The 27984-nt window shown below is 48.9% G+C and overlaps 1 long non-coding RNA gene across 1 annotated transcript; it reads right to left on the reverse strand.

Moving 5' to 3' along the window:
• On the reverse strand, window positions 1–27984 carry LOC120760132 (uncharacterized). Its single transcript, XR_005703307.2, has 4 exons — window positions 27945–27984; window positions 4562–4683; window positions 2908–3018; window positions 1–2425 (listed from the first exon to the last, which is right to left on the reverse strand). It is a non-coding gene; the product is annotated as an uncharacterized LOC120760132 (long non-coding RNA).

Genomic DNA, 27984 nt, shown 5'->3' on the forward strand with positions numbered 1-27984 from the left:
TGTCGCTGCTGCACATCCCACACTGCACCTCACACACGTTCCTCTGCTGATGCACTGCACACACAGAGCTGCTGTAGGCGCTGCAATAACCAGCAGCAGGGTTTTTTTGACATCCTATCACCCACACACTAGTGCCAGGCACCAGGGGAGCGCTTCCCCACCTTTAACCACGGGAATCACTGTACGAGCCTCAAGCAGGCCCACACTCACTGATCAGGCTGGTTCCTGGGCTTCTCCTGGGCATGTTTGCTCTGGGCCAGTCTGGCAGCCCCCTCTGTGCCACCACCACTGCTGGATTGTATGCCTGGTCACTTCCATCGCCATAAATCAGACCTGAGCAAAACACTCTGGTGAGTTTTACCGGAAAAGAAACAAAAGCCTTTGTAAACCTCTGCAGGAGGGGCACTGCTCCCACATTATGGCCTCTGTCTCCTTTCCTGGGGTGCTTTGAGCATCTTCTCCCTGCAGCCTCACTGCCCTGTGCTCCAGCTCAAGCAATTCCTTCATTCTTCATTTTAAGCAAAAAGTTTCATTCCAACGTTGCCCTTCATTGAGATTTTGCCAGGTGCGGATGATACACCAAGAATATCATACAGTGCACAATTCTGGAGTTAAATCTTGATGCACAAAGAAAATTATCTCTCCTTAATGGAATATTAAAAGAGAAAAGAGAAGGCAGGTTTCAGTTTGTTACTTGATGCTAGAGGAGAGCCCCAAATTGAGAGCGAGCCTGGGGCACAACATCCCCTCCTGATCCCGAGCCTCTTGGGTGTGTCAGAGACCACAGAACATCCCAGAGCCTTCCGCGCATCAGAGCACACACAGCAACCGTGTCTGCCTCAGTTTCCCCACAGGACAGCGAGGAGCCCTGCAGCCGGCTGTGCCCTGGTACCCAGCGGTGCAGAACCCCAGGGGGAGGCTCGGTGTAGAGAAACTTTTCCCTCCGTAGTCGGGATTTACGGCGCAGCCCGGGGATGCTCCGGGGAGGAGGAGGGGGGTGCGGCTGCAGGCTCCCAGAAGATGGCACTCGTGGTCCGCAGATGGAGCCGCGCTCTCCGGCCGTGGCTACGGCGAGGGAGCCCATAAATAGCCCCGGACAGGCTGTCAGGCGGCCTGATTTAAGCACCAGAAATAGTGAAACTGTGGAGGTTTCTCAAAAATTAATTTTTCTAAAATGAGAGAAAGATGAAGCCAAGCAAATTTTTTTTTTTTTTTTTTTTTTTTTAACCTGCTTCCCTCACAAGCCTCTTCCCCACGAGGAAACCAAATTTAACTCCTTTGCTGCCACTCCTGCAGCATCCAGGTGGCGTCAGGTGGGGCCGGATCCCGCCTGTCCTGTCACTGCTGGGGCACCCACACCTTCCCCCATCCTCTGCTTCCACAGGGCAGAGCTGGCTGATGCTGCAGCCGCAGGATGGGGCAGGCAGCAAAGTTTCCATCCCTTGTCATCATTTATGTGAGGTTATCAGGAAAAACTTCTACACTGCAAGGGTGGTCAGCATTGGAAGAGGCTGCCCAGAGATGTGGTGGAATTGCTGTCCCTGGAAATGTTCCAAAAGGGTGTGGGTGTGGTGCCTGGGGACCGGGGTTACTGATGGGCTTGGCACTGCTGGGTCAATGCCTCCACTCCACAGTTTTAGAGGTCTTTTCCAACCTTAATGATTTAGCGATCAGGGCAGGGCTAATTTAGGAAGGAAGATGTGTTTACCACTGCCCTCCCTCTCAGTTTTAGATCTCATGTCCTTAATCTCATTTACACATCACCTCTAGAGACACACTTTAAGTTTAAGCATAAATTGTGGGCTGCTGTTATTCCTCACACTGACAGCTTGGGCACAGATTTACTGAGAAGTCTACAGGGTGATCTCCCTCCTCACACACATCAGCAAGCACTTACCCCAAAACCCCCAGGACTTCTCTAGCTTTTGCTGTATTGCATTAAGATTTTTCCTCCTGAGATCTCCCTTGAGTCCTACAGAGCCGAGTCCCTCAGTGGGAGTGGATTATTTGGCTCTGAACCATGATGTCCTGGCAGGGAAATGGTCCCTGAGGACCAGATGTAAACAGCAAAGGTACTTCATCCCAAACCCTGCAGGCCCTGGCAGGCAGGGGAGGTGGGCAGCAACGAGGACAGGTGACCTGCAGCGTGGTTGCAAGGCAGCTCCGTGGGCAAAAGGCAGAACAAGCACTGCACTGCATGTCCCACTGCTCCAGGCCTTGAGGATGGTGATGGGTTCGAGGAACCAAGCCCCTCAGAGGGCACAGATGTGCTCAAGCCACTGGTTCAGGCTGTTATGATGCCTGAGTTGAGACACAGGCTTGTGGGGGTCCTGGAACCTCTGGTGTAGGAGGGATGATGTGGATTAAACACCGAGAGAGGAAGAGCTGTGCCAAGGATCAGAGCAGAAAAATTTGACTTCTCCATCTGAAAAAAACCAGCAGAATTGTCACTGTGAGCTCACAGCCCTGATGAGAGATGGGAGGGGTGTACCCAGCTCTGCCTGCAGGAGCATCCTCCCCTCCAGCTGTGGGACAGACATCCAGGAAAGGAACAGGAGAACCAACAAAACTGCCTCTCCTCCCTGAGCCCAAACCCACTCAGTGTAAATAATGCCCTAATTATTGAGCACTGACTGGCCCTTATAAATTACGGCTCTGTCAGTGTGTGTTGTTCCCCCAGGAGGTGCTGGGCAGTTTTTGCAGTGCCCCTGCAGCTGCAAACCTGCCTGGGCCCATCAGCCCTGCAAAAGAATTCTCAAAAAGGGATTTTTTTTGTTTGTTTGTTTTCGTATTTTCCTGCTTTTCTTTCAAACAACTATTAATTGTGTTACAATTTAACAATTATTTGCTGCTGACTTGAGTGTTCCCTCTTGGTTATGGATGCTGCTGTTGATGTACCAATCTCACCTACATCCCCTCGATTCTCTCCACTCCTGTAATCTGGGATGGTGTTATTGTTTGGCTTCCTGTACTCCAGGATGCTGCTCAGCCACTGCTGCTCTGTGCCAGAAGTGCAAGCTGCAGTCAAAAAGCAGAGACATATAGCTGGGGTGGAAAAAGAGATTTAATTTGAGATTTTATAGACCATGCTAAAACTGAGAATGAGATACTCTCCCAAAGAACATTTGTGCTCCACCTAATATTTTCAGAGTAGTAGAACAATGAGATCTGGACAAGTCAGCAAAGTCAATAACAGGGCTGGGAGCAAAGTACCAGCCTGATGGGAAAATAGCCATTATATACTGCATTTACATGGGGTTCTTAATTACAGATATCAATCAATAAAACAAATAAAGTTCATATGATCTATAGCCATGTAAAACCAAGAGACAAGGAGTACAGGCCCAGAATATCCACTATGGACTTAGGCCAGTGATGGATAAAGAAGATCAAAAAAAGCTTCTTTAAGGTAATGGAACATTGCTCTTGCTAAGATGAATCACATTTTTAGCAAAAGATCATAAGAAAGTAAGGACTCTAAACGCATTTGTGGGCAGACATCAAGGTGAAGAATTTGGGGATGGTTTTGGCCCAAGCTCAGAAGCTTGGAAAGTGGGTTCAGTACATTTGAATTTACTACACAATGACGGGGTGAGGGACACCCCTGCACCCAGAGCCACTCTGGCTTTGGCCAAGTTATCCTCTGGTGCCCTGAACCTTCCTGCTGAGGGATGCACCTGGCACTTCACCCCGTGCTCAGATACTGAAAGAAAAAACTGGGACTGCCTCTGCCTGAATCGAGGCTGAGTAGAGCTGCAGCCTGCCAGAGCAGACTCAATGTCCCAGCACCTGCACCCCAGCAGGAGAATAAGGATGTGCAAGAGAAGAAAGGGAAAATGAGGATTCCTGCTGCACTCTTGTGATCCAGCACAGGGAGCATCAGGCCCAGTCATGGGGCTTTAGAGAACCTCTGCCTTTTTTGTAGTTGCTTTCCAAGCAGAAAGGAGCCTTAGAAGTTTAAGGCTGGGATTTGCAGAGTACTTCCCAGTTGATTTTAGGAAGAGAAAAATGACATTGAAGCTGAGCAGCCCTGGGGTGTCCTGCATTGCTCTTTAATGAAAGTGTGAAAATGCCAGGCAGTTCTGTAGGATTTCTTAGGGAAAGACCCCAAGACACAGAGCCAGTCCAGTCAGTGCAGAGCTGCTTTGGCAGTGCCCTCACCTCAGTGACACTTTCACAGCATCACTTCTCTGCAGGGAGAGGGGATTGCACAGGACCTCCTCAGCCGCACAGCCTGGCAAGGCAGCCCTGAGCTGTCTGATGTGTCATTTGAGACTCTGCTTTCTCCTTGAGATTACACAATTACTGGGAGTAATTGTTTAACAGAGTCACATCATCGTCCTCTTGTGAGAGGCAAGGGAACTGACCACCTCCCTTTGTCAAGGCAGAAATCCTAGGAGTCTAGATTAGCCAATTACCATAACCTACAAGTGTTGTGCAAGGTACTCTTGATGGATGAAACTGACTTAGGGGCCTGATAACTTGTCAATCTAAACCAACCAAACAAACAATTACCCTTGTGTGATGGCTAAAAAAGCTCTGACTTTTGTCAGCTCCCCACCTCAGTTTTAAAATCACAGTGGAGCCTTTTCTTCTTGTCTTTGCGGTCGCTTCTTGCTCTGCAGAGCGCAATCTTGAGCATCACGCTGCTGCCCAGTCCCAGGGTGCTGTGAGTCTGGATACCTGTGGAAAAAAAACCCAGCCGATCTGGGAGTGTTTCTCCTGATCTGGATTACATGGTTGAGACATTGGTGGGATGTCCAGTGCTGAAAACATGAGAAATGGACTTGTTTGCTCGATGTGCAATTTCAGGACCATTCCTGACAAACAAAGCCATCTGCTTACCTTAATCAAGGCATCTTGTTATGGGCTGGTCCTAGGAGTGAGTATTAAACATACTGTTCTGTGGCATTATTTATGACTTGCACTGACACCGCATCACTCTGTTATCCATACTTATAGAAAAAGACCCACTGTAAGTATAATTAGTTAATAAATCACCATGAGTGATAAACAGAATGATGGATGCAGGTTTCAGTTGATCACTTTTTTATTAAGGAGAGATAAATCAGCATCATATTGTTGCTGTAAACCTTTCAAATTGGCCAAAAATCTTGCAATGCTGAAATGCAGCAGGGAGGTGATTAACGTGTCAATTGTGCAGCAACAAATTGCACCTGATAATTGATATCAATCAATCCTTTTAATTTCTCTCCGATGTAATGGGTGTTATACATCATCCTGCTCTCCTGCCTCTTCACCCTGGCTTTTGCAACCTTTCCTCCTCACCCAGGCATCTGCTCCAGCCTCAGCCCATCTCCTGTGCCTGGCTGCTGCAGCTCCTGCAAAGACTTTCAGCCTTCAACTGACCCTGCATTGCTCTTGGTCTTCTGAACTCTGAACTTCTGGTTCCTTGGTGATTACCCACTGCTTTAAAAAGTAAACTATTTTGTTAAGGCAGGGCTCTTTGTGGTGTCTTCAATATATCAAAGGAGAACCCCCAGAATTCACCCCCATTTCCTGCACACAGTGGCCAGGGATGATTATCTAGAGATCAAGAGCTGTCTGCAGTGGTTGCACCCCTGGCATCAGGGAAAGGCTTTCTCCTGCATCATTTACTGTAGGATTTGGCCACACCAGTGTCTCCTGTTGCTACAGCCTGTGCTCATAACAACATAAGAAGGGACCAGGAGGTGGCCCAGAGACCTCCCCTGAGTGCTTGGGGTTGGACACCACAGGGACAGGGCTTGCACCAAGGATGCCGCTCTAACCCACGGTGCTTTGATGTCCTTTACCAAGTCAGTTTCTATAGTGCAAAAGTCTGCCTGCAGCTCAATGCAGAGGTGGTAAAAAGGTGCTCAGGAATTACTTTCAGCTACAGTTTTGCCAGACTAAAACAGAGAAGCTTACTTGGAGCAGGCTGAGAGCTTGGCCTGCACTGCACGTTTCAAGGAGTGAGATGTGCAGCAGACAGGAGCTGTGTGCTTTGCCAGCTGGAGAGAGCTCTGTGAGGACCCAGCTATATTTAGCCAAGAGTGAATTATGTGCCCTTCTGCCCTGCTCCCAAGGGAGCCTGCTGCTTCCTCCATAAGCCCACACCACCTTTCATAGCCCATGTGCTTGCATGGCAGAGTACAGCTAATGGGCAGGATATTATTGGGTATTATTGGAAGCAATCATTTTTCTCTTTGCAGCGTGGCCACACATTCACAGCTCATTCCTGGTGGTCAAAGCCCTTGATGCCACATGCACAATTCCACTGGAATTACCAGGCACATTAATGCCCTGGATTTCCCTTGTCCACTGAACAAAGCCAAAAGCTGAGCAGCTCTTACAATGGAGTTGGCGGGGAGTGGGACTTTACCTTGAGTCACAAGTGGATCTTCAGGGCTGTAATCACCCACTCTTGTCCTCAGCTGGTGGGTATCCACATGGCTCCATGGGAGTGATGGAGCTTCCACACGTGGAGGAGAGGGCTGGCATCTCCCTCTCACAAAAGCCTCTCCTGCCCTATCTACATTCAGCCTGGCTCTGGCTCCTCCTGTCTTTTTCTGTTCCATCATGGTTTCCCCTCTGTGTACACTGTATCTGTCAGGTCTCATATCCCCATGACATAGCATCCTCTCATACTGCACTTGCCATAATACAGGGAAGATGAATATTGCCCCATAAATGCCTCTTAAGTTAATGTGAAACTACATCTCGCTACATCATGTATTCAACAAGCCATCATTTTCCTCATAAATTTTGAGGAGCATTTTGCCTTCTTGAAACGATTGGCTTGTGTGTCCAGCTGGGAAATAATCACAGCCCGTGGCCTGGGCTGGCTGCAGGGGCTGTAAATCATCCCAGGGCTGAGCAGCCATCCTGCCCTCCCCTCCCCAGCCCCCAGTGCTGCTGATTGGCTTTATGGCATCAGCTCAGCACGAGTGACCCTGCTCGACTGCCAGCCCTTAAATCAGCACCAGACTGGTGTCACTCCACACGGGCAAGAGTCTCACTTCTTCCTTGGGACGCGAAGAGGAGATTTCTGATGCTGCAGCATTGATCCACTAACAGCAATCAGCACTCAGGTGCACATTAAACACTAACAGCCTATCACCTTTTACTTTACTGGGTTATTTCTGACATTTCCCTTCCTGCAGTGGTGAGTACATGGCACTGGAATCACTCAATTTCTGAATGCCCACCAGATTTTCCATGTTGTCCTGGGCCCATGGAGCCCAGAGACCTTCCTGCATCCAAGAGTCACACTCCTAGCTCCAAACTGTGCCACACCTTTGCAGTGGGCAGGGACCAAAAGGGAGGACTCTTACTTGGGGTGCTCATCTTGAAGGAGATGTGAATTTACAGAACAGGGACCACTGACCATTTTAACTTCTCTATGCAGGAGGCACCACAAACTGTAGAGATGCTCTACCACAGGAATGGACCTGTCTCACTAAAATTAAGCAGGTGATCCTCTCACCCTGGTGCTGTTCAGGACTGAACAGAGACCAGGGAAGCAAAAGCAGACAACCCCCCCTTCCCAACTCACACCAGACCTTTTTTTTTTTCTGGTAGCCACTGTGACCTTTAAACCACAATTGTGGGCTGAGCGCTGCAGCAAAATGAGTTTCCAGGCCTCCCTTGGCAGCCATTCCCCTTGACAAAATCCATCATGCACTTTGGCCTGAACAGCCAGTTCCAGCATTTGGTTTTGGGGAGGCTTGTCAGGAACGACAGCAGATAATGCACACTGTATGTGCCTGGAGTACACTTAGATACATCTCGGTATTAAATCCCTTATTTTTCCATATGCAGCTTTTGCTGCCAGAGGCAGCCCAGCTAAAGCCAGCTGATAGCAGCTTAAATGCTGTTTTCATCACATTTTTTTCCCCACTTGACAAAAGAATCCCCTCTCCACAAGCAGGGTCATGCTGGCCCTGGAGCTGGACATGCCCGTGCTCCGCAGGCAGCACCTCCCAGTGAAGCCCACCCTGCCCTGCAGCATTCTCCCCGGACAGCTGAACTGCCTGGAGCCTTCCTTGGAAAAGGAAATGAATTTCCTCCCGGCTGCCACTTCTCTGCAGAACTGCCTTTTGGGAAGCTTCAATAACACCGATTCCCTCCTGCATTCAAGTACCCCTGAACGAATGACCCTGCTAGTGGTGCAGTTTTTCCCTGCGCCCGCCTCCCTCCCCCCCATCTCTCTCTCCCCCAACTTTGATTTGATCAGGCCAAATCTGAAATGATGTGTGAAAGTAATGATATTTTGTAATTAAATCTCTGGTGATGGCGCCTCTAATTTGTGGTACATGCATTGTTCATAAGGAAAAAGGCATCAATTCATTTTCTGACTGGCTACTCCAGGGACTCGTAATTAGACCCAGTTCATCTCTTGCTGCCTTGCATATTAAAGAGCTACTGAAACGCAAAGGGAATTTGGGAAAGTTTTTTTTTTTTTTTTTTTTTTTTTTTAAAAAAAAACAAACCACCCAAAACCTTCTAATAATGTTAGCTCAATTAGAAATACCCAGGAATTAAAAAAAAAAAAAAAAAAAAAAAAAAAAAAAAAAAAAAAAAAAAAAAAAAAAAAGTTATGGATCATCCAGAAAATAGAGGTAAAATTCTGAACAAGTGGACCAGGGCAGGGCCCTCACTGACCTGCTCAAAGACCAGGGACCAGATTTACCTGTTCCCTGAGAAACTGTGATGTTCTCAGCATTATTTGTAAAAGAAAAAACATGTGGCAATACATGATACAGAATCCTGTCTTCAGAGGCTACTCTGCTGCTCTACCTCCGGAATAAAAGGGAGAAAACTTTGATTTTCTACAATTCGAAGAGAAGCATCAAGGAAACACACAAAACAGCACAGCGTTGTGGAAAGGGAAACAAGGCAGCAGAGACAAAGGTTATTTTGTAGGGTCAGTGCTATAACTGTGTATTTACATACCACATCATTGTACATTCACAGAATTTGCTGGGAATATTTTAAACAAGCCTCAGATGGAAAATGCTTGGTTCTGTCATAGTTATCAAATACCATGATGAAAGCAAATTCAGTAGGTACTGGCTGTAATGAGCAGCAGCCCCCAAAGATTCCCCGAGCTTCCCACTTGCAGCAGCATGAGAAACTACATTCCCATCCCACAAGGATTTTAAGAGAACAAATTCCCTCCCTCAACTAGTACAAAGTTGAGGTCTCAAAAGCACTTATGTCCTGGTTACCCAGCAAAAAATGTCACTGGGGTCAGAAGAGTTTGGGCTTGACCTTTTTAACTCTTTAAATGAATCAGTTCTCTCAGTGTTTGCTTCCCAATGAGAAGTCGCTTCAATATGAGAGTCAAACACTAACAAAGATGCCGAAACCAAACTCTGACATTTTCAAAACTTTTCCCAGCCTTTTCATTCACTCCTCAAGAAAAAAAAAAAAAAAAAAAATTCCAGAAAAGGATGCACATCTGGGGAATCTGTGTTCCCTGACAAAGCAGCAGCTTTTGAGATCCCTTCCCAGTGCTCTGAGCCCCGGAGCAATGTTGGCAATTTCTTGCCCACTATGGATGATGGCTGTTCTGGCAGCACCAGCTGCAGCAGGTCCCTTCTGCTGGTGGCCATTCAATCCATGCAAATGAGGCATTATAACAACTGTTTCCGGCCCCAAACCTCCCTGTCCCCCCAACAGCCACCCCTGGGGTCTCCTGGTGCCCTAAACGCAGGCTGTTAACCCGAGCAGCCCTCCCAGCCCAGCACAGGGGATAAAACCAGCTCCAGTGTAAGTGAGGGTTTCGCGCTCATCCTCAGAGTTTCACACGGGGCTCATTTATTGTTCCAACACCAACAAATCCTTGGGTGGAGGGAGGGGAAGGGGCAGCTGCAGAACAACCTAACTGGAGGGGGTTCACTGCACACCCAGCTCTGAAATGTTCCCTGCCAAAACAAGCCCAGGGAAAGGAGCAGGTGGTGAAGAAGCGGACGAGGAAGCTGCAGGAGTTAGGATCATCTCAAGAACAGCCAGGCTGGCACACACACAGCACAGGCACCAGCCAGGATCACCAGTGCTGGGTTTTTACTGCGGGACCTTTCTGGGTGCAGTTAAAATGCTGCCTTTTCTGCTCATGGAAGAAGAGACAGAAAAGCAGTGGGAGGTTTCACCTGGGAATGCACCCTGACCCCTCAGTTAACTGGGTGCTGCAGAGATGAGCAAATGTCTTAACAAAATCCACACGCTTCTAAAGAGAGCTATTTTCAGTTAATTCCTCTGCTTTCATGGGGAGCCCCAGCATCTGGCAGAGCCTCCCAGCCCTGTGCCATGCTGAGTTCAGCTCCTCTGGCTGGGCAATCCTGCTTTTTTTCAAAGGAAGCTGCAAAGACCCTGCTTCATGGCAGGGGAAAGCAGCCCCAAGGTGGGAATCCTCCTTCCCTGCCCACCCCAACCCCACACCCATCTCCAGCCAGGGCCAGGCTCAGGGTTCACTCTGTGCCAGGCCATGGCTATAATTTTGAACGGGGAAAAGTATAAACATCTCAAAACAGTTTAATTATTCTGAGAATGCTTAGCTATTAGCAAAGACAAGAAAGCTCAGGGCTATTTTTCAGCATTAATTTTCCATTTGAAATGAATTCCTTTTGGTTACACTTTTTAAATGTTTCTTTTAATTAGACGCAATTACTTCAGAAGAATTGCTTTTATTTCTAAGCCTGAGATCTCAATGATAAAGCTGTTAACTGGCTGAGCTGAATGCTGTGTATGGCTCATTTAGCTGGTACACTAAAGTATATTGAACTAGGAAATTATACAGTGAATCAGCTATTAATTCATTTTATGATCCTTTCACTCTAACATCCTGAATGAGATCTTTGGGGGAAATTTAGTCACAATACATATAATTGTTCAACTATATATATGCCACTGGTTTACTGCTCTGAGGTTACAGGCACTGCAGAGATAATCAGAGTGAACTGTGCAAACAGCATTGACTCCTGACTCCGGGGCTGCAGGGAGCATCCTTAGAGCAGGGAGAAGCCCAGCACAAGCCATGGACACATCCCCTGTCCAGAGCTGGGAAAAAATCAACCTGAAATTCTGCTGTTTGACAGTCCACACACCAGTGCTGTCAAAGCAAATCCTGTGCTTTCCCTTCTGGGCCCAGTTGTGTTATCACAATGTTTGGGGCAGGCAGGAGCTTGGTGCTGGCTGAACATCAAACCTCTGCAAACCACCTGAGAACTGTGAGGTTTCCTCCAAGGGTTTTGTGCCTTGGAGAAAATCAGTGCATTCCCTCAGACCATGCAGTACTTGAATCACAATTTGTACCTCTCAAACTAGGGGCTGGTTAAGCAGCACCTTCTAGTCCTGGTATGAAAAAATACCAATGCAACCCTGGATCCCCTTGCTGTGTGCCCATGGCAGCGCCTCACCCTGCAGCTCTGCCCCTCCTTTGGGGGTCTTGATCCTGCTGTGTGGGGCAAAAGATGTCACAGTGGCAACACACACATCCCACCAGGGAGCAGGAGATGGGCTCTGACCCTTCACCAGCTCCTCTGAGTCTGCCCTTTAAACTCAGTCTAAAGTTCACCTATGTCACTGCTGGATTTCAGAGCACCGATGGTCTGTAATGCTGATTTAAGCTCATCCTCACAGCTCAAGGCATTATTAAAAATGCCTGGTGGCCTAAAGCAAATAAGGATTTGTGTTTCAGGAATTTTCCCGTGGAAGAAAAACACCTAAATGCCACCTCCATCCCGCAATCAGTGTGGGAACCCAGCAAGAGCCTTATACCCCAAAAGGGATTTTCCAGCGGAGCACAAGCTCTTCTAGCATTGCAGCAGGGCTTGGATGCATGTTAAGCAGTTGTACATACTGCAGAGTCTCCATATGGATATCTCTGTAATTGAAAATGTAATGTAAACCTTGGCATCCAGGGTTGTCTTCTGGAGAAATCGTTGTGGAAATGTCATACAATTAATGAATTGCATCAGCTATCAGGGAAAAAGACGTTTTAACCATAGGATCATGGGACTTTATTACTGTAGATGGACTAAATCTATATCTTCCAGCATAGATCAGTCCTGACAAAAGTCTGAGGTTGCCAGCTGGCCAGGTTTGTTTTTACTAACTTAGCTCTCTTATTATTTTAATGAAGTTCAACTGATGCTGCATAGAAGCCAATTTCTCTAAATGCTGCCAATAAATTAAAATAAAGATGTTATGTGTGAAGATTGGCAGGTGTCCCCCTGCAGATTTTATCAAGCTTCCAAACAGAGCCCCCACTTGAGCAAAAGCTGTGGCCAAACGTTGCCTGTGGAAAGCAGCAAGGCAATGGAGCTTGGAGCAATTAGCAAACTTGTAATTAGTGCCAGCTCAGCACCTATCAGTGGGGGTGTGCACAGAGAGGGTCCCTTTGGACCATTGGGATGCAGGTCTGGGGTTTGTGACAGGGGTTTTGGGCTGGTGCTGCAGCATCTGTGGGAAGCTGAACCTGTGCCCTGAGACTTCAGCCTCATCAGGAGCTGACCATATCCAAACCAATCCAGAACGGTCTGTTCTGGATAAAAAGCAGGAGTCAGCAAAACCCCACTCCCTGAGGGTCTGATCCCCTTGTCACTACAAGCCCACCAGTGCCTGAAGCAATGCAGCTTGTGTTTCCTCTGGCAGGAGGGAAACCAGACGAGATTTGCTTGGTTTGGGAATTCAGTGGCAAAGTGCCAGTGCCACAGGCTGCATGGGAGGAAGATATTGGGTGAGCACTGGCTGTGATCTGGGCTTCCCCAAGCACACAGCCCTTGCTGTTCAAAGCATCTACAAGAGGTCAGAGCACTCGCACATCCTCCTGGATTACACTGCTGGATCCAGCAGAAAACAGTCCAGATGCTCAGGTGGGAGCCACGTTGTCCTGCCCACACAGCTGTGACACCCAAATGTCCCCAAATCATCTCTGCTGATGTGTCTTGCTGTTCCAAGAGAGGTGGTACTTAGCTGTTCAGGAGTGTTTGCTTAACCCACATAGGGTTAGCATCCAAAAATGCACTGTCCAGAAAGCAGAGCTACCAGGGTTATAGCAAAACTATGCAGTAGTATAAATTGTTTCAGTTCATTAGCCATGTAAATTATACTAATGCGGTCCCCTTAATTATATTTATCAATTAACAAAGCAGCTTTCTAGTATTGCTGTTTTCCATGTTTTCATACATTTAGTTGGTGACAAGTTTCAGTGAAATTCTTTGAAAATTCAGAAATGCACCTGTGCTCAAGCAGCCCTGCCACTTCCAGGGATCCATCCCAGGCTGGATAATCATCCCTGAGCTTATTGCTTTGCACTCCTGTTACATTCACACTTATAAATTCAAGATTGTTTTGGCAACTAAAACCACTGAAAAGTACTTTCCTACTTAAAAAAACCCCCAAAAAACAAAACAAACAAACAAACAAAAACAACGCTACCCAAATTTTGCACAACTTTGCAGCTGAACAGACCCCATCCACCTCTGGTATGACAAAGTCTTTGGCTACAGCATCCCATAATTGTCACCAAAGGCTTGTCCACCTTATCCTTTTCATAAGACAGAAGGGGTGGGAAAGATTTCACAGCTCCAGTGGGAAGCTCAGCCTGCCCTGTGCCTTTCCTCCAGAATCTGCCCCAGCCCTGCCTGGCCTGCACCTGCCAAGGACGCACTCCTGGGGATGCTCAGACCGTTCAGACAAAACTTTTTCCCCTTGGACCAGAGCTGCACATTGAGTCAGCCTGGACCAACTCTTCACACTCGGCTCCAGCATCCCAGCTGGAGCTGCACACAGACACCTGTGCCCTTACAGCTCACACAGTTTATTTGTAACCTCCCATTTTCCCTCCTCTGCCTCCAGAAGTCCAGTCTTCATCTCCATCGGCACCTTCCTCCTGATTCACGGTGCTGCTTGACTTCATATCAAGCAGAGGATGGATATCTCTTTATCAAGAGAAATAAACCTCTCTCTGAAGGGGAAGGTGAACAGCCTATTGAAACACACAGCCCCGCTCTCCTTTCTTGCATTGCTGCTGCCCAGAAACATACAGCAACAAACAATATGAGTCAGTAAAGTTATTGAGTGCCAGGCCTTCACATTTGTCTTCCAGTGACTCTTAAGTCTTCCTTTTCTCTATTGAGTTCCATCTCATTGACTTCCTATAAACACTAATACAGAGCCACAGACCTGCAGACATGCCTGGAATACAACCCACACCTCACAGACACTGCCAAGGGCTGGGCTGGGCTCAGAAAGTCCAGACTAAAGCAATACAACCACTGCAGCATTCAAAACCATGAGGCCCCTCCATACCTCAAACAAAGCCAGGCTTATTTTCTATTCCTCTCCTTTTCATCTGTGAAATTCAGGAACTTGTTCTGCTTCCTGGGATTTTTCCTTTCCTTATTTTTTTTGCCTCAAATGGAAGCTGATATTTGCATGTATTCTCTCAATTCCCAAAGTTTTTTTTTTTTAAATTATTATTTTTATTTTTTAATTTTTTTTTTGGAGGAAACCACTCCCTTTCCCCACATGGGCCCAGACAATGAAACCACCAAGCAAGACAACTCACTGCATGACACGGAAACGCTGTTAACGCTAAACCAGGCTCAGAATTCAAAGCGTGCCTCTAATTAATCACCAGTTACCCGGCGGCGTTGGGTGGCATCTTCCACCTTGTTTCCCACACAATGGGCTTCCTCCCCTTTTGTAGTCACACACGTTCCTCTTCCTCCTGGGCTCGATGACTTCCAGCCTCCTGCCGTCCCACCCTCCCGTCCATGCACGCTGTTGAAATATTAACCTGGGGCGGTGAATGGCTTTGCTGACTGGTACATAAACAAGTGTCTGCCACAGCCCCAGCCCTGCTCACATCTGAATGTCACCCCCCCTCAGGGATTGCTGGGGTGACAGGGAGATGGACAGACAGAACTGCCAGGGAAGAGGAGCAAAATTAAGAACAGGAGCTGAAGCAAAGCTGAGGGGAGGAAATGGCCATGGGTAGCCTGACTTGAGCAGCCCACCCTGCCCCTGCACTCACTGCCCTGGCATTTTTGCTGCATAAATCATCATTATTGACTCCTGCTCCCATGTTCCCTGCAAACTACTGTCCCCCATCCCAGCTGTGCTCCCTTGAATACATCAGTCAGGGGTTATTATACTTCTGTATTTATGCTACTCACAACTTCTGCTGCTGGGCTCTGGTGCAGGTCTTTTACAGAAAGGACATTAAAAGCTTCTCTGTTGGACTAGTTTGCTCTTTGGGTTTGTGCAGTGTACATGCCAAGAGAAGAAATCCTCTGTCTCCCTCAGACCCAAGACCCAGCCCTTGTGCTGCTCATAGGTTGGACTTTTTTAGCAAATTATTCGCAGGTCTCAAGCTTCTTTGGGATCTGCTTAGGAAGTGGTATCCAGGCTGGTCATGGCAGAGGTGAATCCAGGAGTTTTCCTGTGATCCAAACCCACATGGAGCTTTGCTTTGGCTCCTGATCCCTGGCTGGCAGCAGGGATAACCAGCTTGCTGCAAGGCCTTGTGCTCCCCAAATGCAGCCTTGCAGACTCGAGCACAGGTGGGCACAGACCTCCTCACAAGCACGAGCACTTTCTTATCCCAGCCCTGAGGGAAACAGCAGCCTGGCAGGGAAGCAGTGCAGCTACCTGTGATTCTTCACACCTCCACAACCTACACCAGAGCTCCCACGCTCTCCTCTGCTTTCCAGGCACTCTTTGTGGGATGAAACAGAGAATGTGATAAAACATCTGATGGTGCAGGTGGCACCATCTGCTCCCTCAGCAGCTGCTGCTACCATTTAGCCATGTTTCTCTATGAAATATTAGAAAACCGAGGTGACCACATAAGAAGCAGCTTTCAGGATGGCTGCAGCACAGGAAAGAGCTCTTGTCTTGTTAGCAAACCCTGAACCTACAGCCACCAATTGCCATTCCTTTCCTGTAAGCCAGGTGAGGCTTTGGTGTGATATAAAACTTGACAGCAGTGGAATCTAGCCAGCCCCCAGAGTGTCCAGTGTGTCTCTCCCCACAGATTTATTGCAGAGCAGAACACCAGGCCTCCAGTATAAATCACAGGACTGTAATGCACAGGCTGGAGTGACCACACTGAGGAGCACTTCAGCTTCTGTTCCACGAGTTCCTTGAGGAGGGAGAACAGGGCTCTTCTCCGTGCAGGATCTGTCAGATTGGTGCGTGGTGCGTGGGCACAGAGCCCGCTCAGAGTGAGGCACTCACCAGCCAGCTCTGCTCCCTCGGCAGCCACCAGCCAGACCTGGAGAGTGCCTGCAGAAGGGCCTGCAGTGCTTTGGTTTGCAGACCACAGCTGTGAGTATGTTCCTGGAGAAGAGGCTCCAACCCCATCCTCTAAACCATGCTCTATTCCCATCTTTCCTGTCTGTATCCAGGGAATTGCTCAGAGTAACCCATGGGGAAGAACCAGCATAGCCCATGGCTCAGGAGGGTTAAGACACCTTTTTATTTTATTAAGGGTCACATGCTGCTGAAGCGTATCCTTCACTCTTGTTTGAGAAAGAGCTCCAACCATCCCACCCAGACAGCATCCTTAGGAGTTACTGTGACAGTTCTACACAAAGCTCTGGGGATGTCCTTCTGCAGAAACACGTGTGAAGCAAGCGAGTCGAGCTTCACCCACCACCTGAATTTGTTCTTCCTGTGGAGTCCAGTTGGAGTAAGTGTCTGCTGCTAAAGACTGAGAAATTGACAACTGAAGGAAAGAAGCAAAAGCTGCTGAAATGAACAGCAAACCAAAGTCCTAAAATTTAGGGGTCCAATGACATAACTGCAGTTTTTAGCATTAAAAAGATGGTGGTACTAAGGTATCCAAGGTACCTTCAAGTGCAGAAACTGAAATGGGTCTGGGGCTTTTCCTGCTGCCTGCATATCCAGGATATTTCATATGAAGACAGGAACGGTTGAAATAGTGACCAATCATTATTCACATAAGACACTGATGCTATCATGCATCATTTGGTGGTTATTTCAAATATGTCTGGTCTTAAGGGCAGATACAATAGTTTCTCAATAGAACTGCAGAGGCTGGACCCTGGCAGCCCATCAGGACAGAGTCATGCACTTTTCTCTCAAAAGGAAGGAAGTTGGCTTGCGGCTTCCCTTCCTTATTTGCAATTTTTCTTTCCTTTAAAACAGCCTGGCTTTAATCCCACCTCTGCCAGCATCTCCATTTTGCTGACTCCTCTCCAGGTGTGCTGGAAAGGGAGGCTGAACTGCAAAGAGTGCTCACAGTTAAGTTTGAGCAAACTTGTCAACCAGCTTTCAAACACACAGGCATCTACCAAACCCAAACTACACTCTGTTAATGCAGCTCACTCAAGATCAGAATAGAAAAATGTCTTTGAATCTGACAGAGTAAAGCTGGTTTATGACAATTTAAAGAGCCTTGTAACTTTTGATTATTATTTTGATTATTATTACAAACAACCAGTGCTTCAAGTAAGAACAAAAAGACAATCCAAACCCATTGCACATCACCAGTGCCCCTTCCACAACTGTGGCAAGCAGGAGTTGCTTATAAAATCCAAAGTTAGCAATCCTCCAGACTCCATCTCTGCAGCTCAGGGACTCCTCCCTGAGCCAGAAAGGATCATTTTGTTTAATGGACATGGCTGGCTATTTCTCCCATGCATTTGTCTAATTGCATTTTGGAAGCTTCCTAAGCGCCACTGTGGTTTTGGAGCTGAGCTGGGATGAGCTCCACCAGCCCCAGGTCGGTCCTTGTAGGGGAGCAGCATCCCACATGTCATCCCCCCACCACGCAGGGGCTGGGGACACGGCTGGGACCTGCAGCTCACTCACTGCAGGTAAGAGGGTGCCAGAGCTAGCACAGGAATTGCTTTGCAAGAGCAGTGTGGTGCCTGGAAAAAACATTCCTCTGGCTGGGATTGGAAACACTGCTCTCCAACTGTTAATCCTGCCCTCCTGACCAGCTCTGCAATTCAGGGCCAGGACAGATCAATGGACAGCATGTTTTATCTTCCCTTTAACAAACAGCCCAGCCAAAGGTAAAAGATCAGTCACATCCCTAGGCTAAAGAAAAAAAAAAAAAAAAAAAAAAATTGCCTCCATTTTACGACAGAGGCACAAAATTGTGAGTTGCTGCTGAATTTTTATGTTGAAAGGCTTTTCTTTGATAGGTAAAGTGCAACTAGATAAAAGTGAATAGCCAGACAAATGCCCTTCCTTCCCCCTCACAGCCAGGCTGTCCCCTGGCAGACTAACAGGAGCTCTGTCTGTCTGGGCACCACAACTCCCACTCTTAGGGAGACAACTTGCAATGGTAGCTCTTTTAAAAGCTCCTCTTCCACTCAGACAGGGGGCAGAGGATGTGGCAGAGTCCTTGTGCCCAGGGAGATGAAGGTCTCAGCCCACACTTTGGTAGCTTCAAAAGCCCCAGCTCTGAGCGCAGAGCAGAGCACTGGGACGAGCACAGGGCTGAGCTGCTGCAGCCACAACCCCCCCGTCCTGCTCCTCCAGCACCAGGCCAGTCCCTGAGCCCCACCACACCAGCCCTCCACACCCAGGACCTGTTCCAACTCCCCTGATTTCTCAGGCAGGGGCTTCTTTTCTCCCCAATATCCAGCTGAGCCCCTCCAGAGCAGGGCTGATGAGGAGGCACCAAACACAGCACAGGCAGAGCCCTTCAAGATGAGACAAGAAAATCTTGTCTGCCCGATTAGAATGTCTTCCTGCAGAGCAGCATGACCCCAAGGCTCAGCCACATTTGAAAGATGTGCCTTTGGCATCAAAACACCTTCAGGGGCTGCCTCACAACCATTTTGCACGAGGAACGAGGAGACTCATCCCACCTTCCCAGGAGGAGAGCAGAGGCTGGGTAGCACCTGGGTTTGCCACCTTTTGCAAACAGCTGCCAAATTCATCACTCAGGAGTCTGCTTGTGATGTATTATTTAAAAATATCTAGAAAATACATTATAGATGCAGGGTGTTTTCTCTGCCAGTTCATTTTAATGTTATTGATTATTCTTTAAATCACTTATTTTGATTTCGCTCTCAAGCATTTAGTCTTTGGGCAAAGCTACCAAAAGCAGCTTCTCAATTTATGGCTGCAATTTTTGCTTCAGCAGTTCATAGTCTGAACAACTGCTGCCTTTTGTCTACACCAGTAAAAGCAATTTTTACAGGCAAGAATTCCATGAAATTTGAATTGTTTTTAGAAATTGTCCCTTACATGTCCCATACATTGGTTAATCCTTCCCTTTTTTGGAGTCTGATTGTGAATTCACCCTATGTGAAGCTGTTGGAGGAACCTTGTCAACAACGGGCTTTCCTTCTCTTTTGAAACATTATCAAGTCATTTAATGGCTTATTGTATTTTCCCTTTTATTCCCCAGAACACTACTGAATTATCTAATGCTAGCACCCAAGCACTTAGAGCTGCACACAGAAGAGCCCATGTCCTAACCACGACTCCTTTCTCCTCCTGGACAACAGATTTGGCAGGTTACTTTAAAGTAACGAGCTGCTTTCACCAAAGGGCCTGGTGACAAAGCAAATTACTACCTCTGAAAGGTTAGAGCAAAACAAATACCTATGAAAGCCAACAAAAACTTGATATACAACGCAGCCAGGTTGTGCAGTTGCCCATTACAGGACTGCAAAAGTGACTACTTTTAAATAAACAATCCCTCTCTTCACATCTTCCAAGAGCCTCTTGGCTCTTCCAATCTTTGAGGTATTTGCAGTCTTTTCCTGGCTGTCCTAAGAGTTTTAGCTCCACACAGGCTGAAGGAAAAGAAGCTTTAAGCTGAAAAGCACTTCTAGCTCAAAGTCCAAGAACAAGATCTGTGTTCCAAGTGCTTCTGCATTTGCTTCCCGTGCTGGAGAAGGCAGATATGCTCCTGCTGTGCTACTGCAAGGGTAGCCTGGAGCATCTCTGCCCTGTGCTGAAGTTTCTCTGAAACCATTTGGAGATCTGTGCCCCAAAACAGCACTGAAAACAACACCTTGGGGTGCCCAAGTCACACCAGCTGGCGTTGCCAGCAGCCTCTCAGCTGCTTTGCTCTGCCTGAAGCTCCTTCCCTTCCCCTGGCAGCAGGATGCTCAGGGATCAGCTTGTGCAAAGCTGTGGTTTGCTGACAGCTGCGCTGGGAATTTCCTCAGTTGCAGCTTTGTGCAGCTCTTTGCAGAAGTTGACAGCACGTGGCTGCTCCAGCAGCCTCCTGCAATGCCTCCCTCGGAGCATCTCTGCCCCATCCCTGTCCTCTGGGTGTCCAGTCTCAGGGTGAGCTGCCTGGAAAGACTTTGTGCTTCTTGCTGCTGCCTGCCACGGTCACACCACACAGCAGTGCTGCACATCTCTGTGCACAGGGCTGCCCACAGCGAGCAGCACCAGGGCAGGAGGGGTGCCAGCCACGGCAAGGGAAGGGAACAGGCTGGAGGGGTCTGAGCACAGGGACCTGGGTCCAACCCCTGCTCTTTCCACTGCAGCTCTTTGAATAGCAGGCTAATCAGTAATTCCCGGAATGCTCCCTTTGAGAACTGCACCCCAGCCTTGCTCTCTGCATTGAGAGGTGCTCTCAGGGGGAAGGGGCTCCATTCCTGGGAGTGCCTTTCCCCCACAGCTCTTGCTGTGTCGAGCTGAGCTGGCACAACCTACCCCAAGCAGGTAACGCCGCTGCACACCACATGCCATGACACAGCTCAGGATGGCCTCTGCTAGACTGAGCCTTGATGATCCCTGCTGTGATACCCCCTGCTAGCATCCTCTCCTGACTGAGCACAAAGCTCCGTGGCTCATCTGTTTTGACTGGGGAGTCAAACTGCAAGGCCAGCACTGACGCAACAGTCCCCCATTGTCCAGACACCCGCGCTCTCTCTTCCCTCTCTCCCCAAATAGCACCTCCTTCCCACTCCCCTGCCCACACTGGCCCTGTTGTTCTTCACATGTGCACCCCGAGCATCTCCATCCTGCCTGGTCAATGATTAACTCCTGGAGCTGCAGTTGCTGGAGCTGGGAGTTACCCCTGGCCTGTAGTAGATGACCAGGAGGCGAGCAAAATGCTTTTAGCCATTAGCTTAAGAGAAATGCTCAGCCCTCAAGACTGGATAAAACATTGTCTTTTAAAAGTAAAAGACCAATGGATACTGCCTTAAGATTAAAAAGATGCAGGAATCAAACTCAGCTCTGGAAAAAAATGCCCTGTTGTGGTCACTCAAAACTCCAGTTTGTGGGGCTAACACCACCTACACTGAGCATCATACCTTTGAAACCTGCCCTCATGGTCTGAAAATCAATTCCCAGCACAGGGAAGTTAAGTGGCAATTTCCACTGGCATTGCCTTGCTAAATTTCTGGCAAGGGCAGGCTCTTGCACTGCCAAGTGTGGTTGCACTGCCAGAAAAATTAATTCGTAGTTGTGGGGCTGAATGGGGGCTTGAGCAGCCCCCCAGCATCCCTATGCCATTGGGTCTGCTGAAGGGAGCCCTGCAGCTCCCCCAGCAGTAACCTCAGCTCTGGGGCCTCAGATAGCTTCTCCCAGGCACAAATCATCCCCGGACACTTCACGCCCTCTCCCCAACCCCAGGATTTTGTTCCAGACCTGGGAAACAGTGAAAAGCAATCGAACAAACATTTCAGAGTCAGAAAAGGTGTCTGCAGTGGATGTAAATTTGCAGAGTTGCTGGAGCTCTTGCTTCATAAGAACCAGCTCACCCATCTTAAGCTGAATCACTCTCCCACTCCTATCCCTGCTAATCTAGAGCTCTTGCCTCTCCAAGCCTCCAGAGAAAAGCGTTAGACAAGACTTCAGATTTGTGCCTAGAGATAATCTCCAGGAACGTTTTTTTTTTGATCCCTAGAGCACTTTGCAAGACAGCATGAGCGTTGTACTGCAATTACATTGGAGGCACTGGAATGAGAGGGTGAGGAAATTTGGGTACTTGGGAAAGTTTAACTATTATTTCAGTCTCGTGCAGAGGGCATTAAGGCAGCTCTGGTGAAGCCAGTGCACTCACAGGGCACAGAGCACTGCCACAACGCAGGAACACTTTCAGTCCTGGGGCAGAGCTGCTTCTTCAGCCAGGGCTCTGCTGCAGTGGGTTCAACATCCCCTCTGCTGGGGGGAGTGGAGCTGTTCTCTACTACAGGCTCTTTCTGGAGATAACACCAGCCCCTTGCACAGCACCATGCAGGGGACACACCAAAACCAGCCCACAGAGCATCCCTGGCTTCTGTGCAAGGGGCCAACACCAGACCCGAGCGACGGGGAAGAACCAGCCCCGGCCCCAGTAAGAGTCTTTGCCGGCTGAGTTGCCGTGTGCTCATCTCCTCCGTGTCCCAGTGCCTGCCTCCAGCACTGGGGCAGTGCAGGCTCTGCAGTGCACAGGCCAGGGCAGCGCTCCAATCACGGGGCAGTGCGAGCTGCAGGGATCCTCTGCCTCTGGGAAAATATATTCAGGCTAAAAGCAACTTCAAAAAACGCCTGTTTAACCTGAACTCTTATCTTTTATCCCTTTAAATATCCAAGCGGCCGCTTTTGCAAGCCTGAAGCCTGGACTCCAGCTACATTTATTTCCCTCTTTCATCCCAGCTGCAGCTCCTCAGAATTTATCTCTATGGTTAACTTCCCCTTTCATAATATTAGCACAGTTGAAGCACTTGCCTTCCTGTTGCAGGCAGTGATTATATAGCAAATTAACCACAAGCTGTTCAGTCCAAGTCCAGCAGTTGGAAAGATGCTCCTCTGAGTAATGGTTTGTGTAGTTGATGCTTTCATCTGTAATTTGCATTTGTAATAAATGCAGGAATAAAAAATGGGGGCCATATTTTAAAGAATAGCCTGGCATGGCAGGGGCAGGCAGACGAGCTGATGGGGAGGGAGAGTCCTCAGGGTGAGGGCTGCATCCCAGGGCACCACATCCTCCTGCACAGGGAGGGGAAGCACACACAGGCTTCTCCTGCACAGCTCATGGGCTGCCTGCCCGGGCAGATTTCACACATGGAAGAGGGGCACAAGAAATTAGAGCAGAAGTGCTTGCATTGCTTGCACTGACAGCAGCTCCCACCGCTGCAGACAGACAGTCTGCACACCCCCAGCCGTGCAGGCACTGCGAGCCCAGCTGAGATCTTGTGTGCCCCGTGGCCTCCCTGCTCATGATGGGGCACAGCATCCCCTCTGCAAGACCCGTGCAGACTCTGCTGGGCAGCAGGGGAACACCTGAGCCAGCTCTGCCAAGCTGCAGCCTGTGGGAAGGGGATCTCTTCAAGGGTACGAAGCTCAGCTGGGACAAGCTGACCCCACCATGGAACAAAACCCTCAAGCTGCAGGTTAATCCCTGCATTGCCTTGACAAAGCTGCCACCTCACCACACAGCCAGGGACACTCAAAACCAGTGACATTGAACCAGAGACCAAGCTGAGTATAAAGCTAAAACACTGGGGGGTCCACTGGTGATGCCTGGAAACAGGAATGCTGCAGCAGCGTCCTGGCAAAGGGGCAGAACTGGGAGGAGGAGAGAACCTCCAGAGTGCCTTGCTGATGCACCAAGCTGCCACATCGCTTGTGAGGCCCTGGAAAGGCATTTGGAGGTGGAAGGCTCTTCTGTGACAGCACTGATCCTGTCTTTGCCTCCTCAGTTACTGTTTATCCTCCCTTCAATCCCAATTTCACAAGTGTAAACTCGAGGTCACAGTTCCTGTCCAGCCCTGAGAAGCTCACCAGGACACGAATAAACCCCTGTGCTAGTGATTCCTGCCATCCCAGCAGCCACACAGCCTCAGGCAGCCCCATCCCCTGCATCCCTCCCTCCCTCCCAGAGCTTTAGAGAGCATCTGCTCTGTCCCAGGTTACCCCAAACACTGGGGCTCATCCTGCACTCTCTGCCCTGGTGCTCCTGTCAGTGTTTAGCACCCAGCACAGGGCACAGCCCGTGCACCTGCCCCAGGGAGCTGTGCTCTGCCAGCTGGGGCCAGGCTCCCTGTGAGGTGACAGCGGTCACGGCATCACACCGATTCCTCCAGGGAGATGCTCCTGCTTGCCTCACTCACAAATCCCGGGTTTGGTGACACACAGCCCCTGGAGCCTGAGAGAACAGCAGGCAGCAGATCTCACCCTCCTCCCCACGGACAGCAGCAGACAGGCAGCCACAAGCAGATTCCCATCCCCAGCTGTGCTTAGCCCACGCAGGTGAGCGCACACAGCCCCGGGGCTGCTGCAGGGGACTGTTCCCACTGCTCAGGATGGGCTCATATGCTGGGGCAGCCCAAGAGAAGCATCTCTGCTTCCTAGAGAGGACACCAGAGTGAAGGCAAGGTGGCTGCCTGCAACTTGTTCCACAAAGAAAGCTCTATGTTTAATTAAATGAGAAGGACAGACCAGAAGAGCCAGTTCCCTAATGAGATTTGGTAATATAATTACTTGCTACAATTAGGAACCAACCGAAAATGTTCCTTGCTAACACTTCGGAGAAGCCCAGCATTTTCAAGTTGACTTGTCTGATGCCAGGGGCCAATGTTACCTTTGCTGCTGTGCAGCAGCAAGCAGGTTTTTCAGCACCATGCTGTAGTTATTACTTAAAAATCACACACACATGCTGTGGAACCGCTGAAAATACATATCAGCCTTCTTAGATGGGTAACCCCAGGCCCAGGACTTAAACTTCCCTTGTAAAATAAATTTCTCTTCTCATAGTGATGCTGAAGTTCAGCCAGCACTGGCACAGGCTCTGCCCTCTCCCCACACCCAGCTGCAACAGGGCAGTTTGCCACGCTGAAATAGCTCATCTTTCTGACCCCCTCCATAGTCAGACACTAATCCCCAGGTTCAAAGGGTCCTACAGCTTTTAAAGATTTTCATCAGAGCTGGTACGAGCTGAGCTGGGACAGGCAGAGCGCTCCAGCTACAAGAAATCAAGAGCAAAGCAGGTATTTGTGGGCAGGTAGGAGCCACAGCCTCCTGTGCTGGGAAACAGGGGCTCTTCGTTCTCCAGTTCTCCAGCAAGCCCTCGCAGATAACACTCCTTCCTCTGCTCTGCAGCTCTGAGAGGCCTCGTGCTGGGGAGCTCCTGCTTTGCCTGTGGCCTCAACGAGTCCGAGGGCACTAACTAGCAAGGAGGTACCTGGGCAGAGGGACATGGGAAGGGAACTGTCCTGAGAGACCTCTGGGGGCACCCTTAAAAGCATCAAGGTGAGAGATGGATGAACAGCATATGCACAGGAGGGAAGTTACACACATCGCACAGAGGGGAGAGGGGGGAAAGAGAAGATTGAATCTTCCTGGAGACCAGTGAGATTCTATAAACATAATCAAAATGTAATAGAAACTTTTTGGAAATGCTGTTAGAAGGAGAAAGCATCAATCTTCATGGAACTCCACTCAACAGGCTTTCTCCAGCTAATCAATCACGGTCAAGACATGGGCCGTCCCATCTGTCTGTGCAAGGGACCAGGAGGAGATTGCTAAGTGCCTGGGCTGGAGCTACCAGCTCAGTACCAGGCAATTCATCATGCAGGAAGGCAAGGGGGGAGAAGGCAGAGAAGGAAAATAATGTATAACACTAATAAAGTTTCTCCCCCCTCCCTCATTCCCAACCAATTCTTAGCGAAGGGCCCGATCCGGAGGGGTTGTCAGCGGGGAGGTGCGAAGGGGGAGATGCGCTGGGGAGGACTCTGGGTGCAAGATGCACTCCAGTAAACAGAGACAAAGCCATCAGCTGCACAGCAGCCCCTGGGCACTGCCCACACTGCCACCCTGGCTCTTGGCAGCTGCACGGGAGCTGCTCTGCACCCAGCAGGGCTGGTGTCCCCTGCCCCTGGAGCTGGGGAGGACACCATGGGGCAGCAAGGCTGGGGACATGCCAAGGAGAGCCCAGGGCAGCCTGGCCAGCTGGTGCTGGGAGAAGATGCCAAGCCTCTGTGAGCAGACAGCGAGTATTTCCCCTAAATGTGCCACAGCATTTGTGGGGGGACCTGAAAAGGGAACAAAGAGGAGCTGAAGGACTGTCAGCCTGTCCCACCTCCAGCAGAGGGGTTTTCATGTCACAACAACATGTATGTGCACAGGATGGGGACTGACAGTGCCCACTGGAGCCCTGCACTTCTCTCAGATCCCTGCTGGCTTTGAGCTGCTGTCCCAGTCCCTTCCTTGCCCAGAGGATGCTGGCAGCCAGGATCTCCTGCCTTACACCGAGGGCCCCGATCCACGTGTGCACGGACAGGAACCACCTCCTTTGCTACACACACACTGCAGGGATGCAAGGCAATGCCACTCCCTTCCTGTCCCTCTCCTCCTCTTTCTAAACCTTGGAGGTTTCTCCCTTCCACCAGGTTTTTTGAAGACAAAAAGCACGTGGCAGCATCCTTTGCCAGAGCCAGTGCTTTAATGCACCGCTAAGAGATCCATGTACAACCCAGGTGTGAAATATTCCATGCTACTCTTCCCATCACACCTCAAAGGCCTTGACAAAACTCCCCTCACATTTACAAACAGAACCACCACAGGCTTTTACCTTCCAGGACCCCTTTGACCTCACTGCAGTCCAGCTCTGTGCCATTCCCAGTTCTTACTCTAACACCTGAATTGCCCTGGTGTGCATCTAAGCACAGGGCTGATTTCTCTACAAAGGACCTTTTCTTCCTCATTTTTATTGCACAAATATTCTTCCCACTGGCGTTTTTGGCCAACTTTTGTAGAAATTCTTGCATATTCAGCACCAGGTGAATGGGGAACCAGCAAAATGTGCTTCCATCAACTTCATAGACTAAAAGGTCATTTGAAATAGAAAACTAATAGAAATTTATGCCCTAAACATTTTTTTTCTTGCTCTAAATTTAATCTAGTGAATTGCCTGGGCTCTACAGGTGAAATTTGAAGAGTGACAATAAGTATATGAAAGATTTATTTTTTCAGAATATTTATTGTTCCAGAGCTATCATGACCCCACACTTTCCAGTAAATACCAAAATTCTTTTCTTCCTTCATGGATAAAAATAGATGCCACATAAACAGGAGCAACACAGGATTTTAGCCTCTACTGTTAGCGTAAATATGGTAACAAATTAGGTAGAACAACTTATTAAATGATGTTGATACCCTGAAAGTGAAGTTGCTTCATGTTTAACTCTTACAGGCTGCTCCATGACCAGTGACAGGAAGATTTAGTTCCACCTTCATAGTGGATTTCCTGCTGGTGTCAGTCCCATCAGGTCACACTATTTGTCCTCCTGTGTCAAAGCTCACTTCTCCCCTTTTCAGACCCCTACCAAAAAAAAAAAAAAAAAAAAAAAGAAAAGCCTGGCCAAAATTGTCCTGGGGTTTATTACCATGAGAAGACAGTGCAAAACTCTGCTCAGGCTACAGCAACAGAGAAATTATAAACACCTTAAAGACTTGAAGTTTCTTGAAACTTACTGATCTATCAGTTATGAGGAACTTAAAACACCAACAGGTGGTTTGTAGCCACCTCACCTACTCCTCCATGTGCTTTTAAGCACAGATAACCACTTATTCCTTAAGTACTAAGGTGTTTATAACCAGAGCTAGCAATTTATTAACCCTGTGCTGCCAGAGCCTGAACATAAGGCACAGCTCAGCACAAACCAAGCTAGGGAGGTCTCCAGCCCATGAAAGATGTCCACTATTCTTTACTGAATTCGGGTCACATTCCCCCCAGCCCTCACAGGGAAACTTTAGAAGAGCTGCCACCATCAAGCCCTGCACAAACACAAGGCAGGGATCATTGCTTGAGCCCTCTCTGGGGGCACACAAGACCAGAGACTGCAAAAGCCAGGCACAACTCCCTGGGAGAGCAATCAGCTAGCACAGCCATAGCTCTGCCCAGGCGTCCTCCCCTTTTCCTGCTCTCACAGCAAGAGGAGGAACCTCATACCAGAGAAACCAGAGGGGACACACAGCCCTCAGACCCTTCCGAGTGCAGCATCCCCCAAACACTGTACCTCTCCTGAAGACCTGTCCTTGCTCCAGCTGCTCCCCCAG

Source organism: Hirundo rustica, chromosome 16 (genome assembly GCF_015227805.2).
Source record: "Hirundo rustica isolate bHirRus1 chromosome 16, bHirRus1.pri.v3, whole genome shotgun sequence".
Classification (NCBI taxonomy): Eukaryota; Metazoa; Chordata; class Aves; order Passeriformes; family Hirundinidae; genus Hirundo; species Hirundo rustica.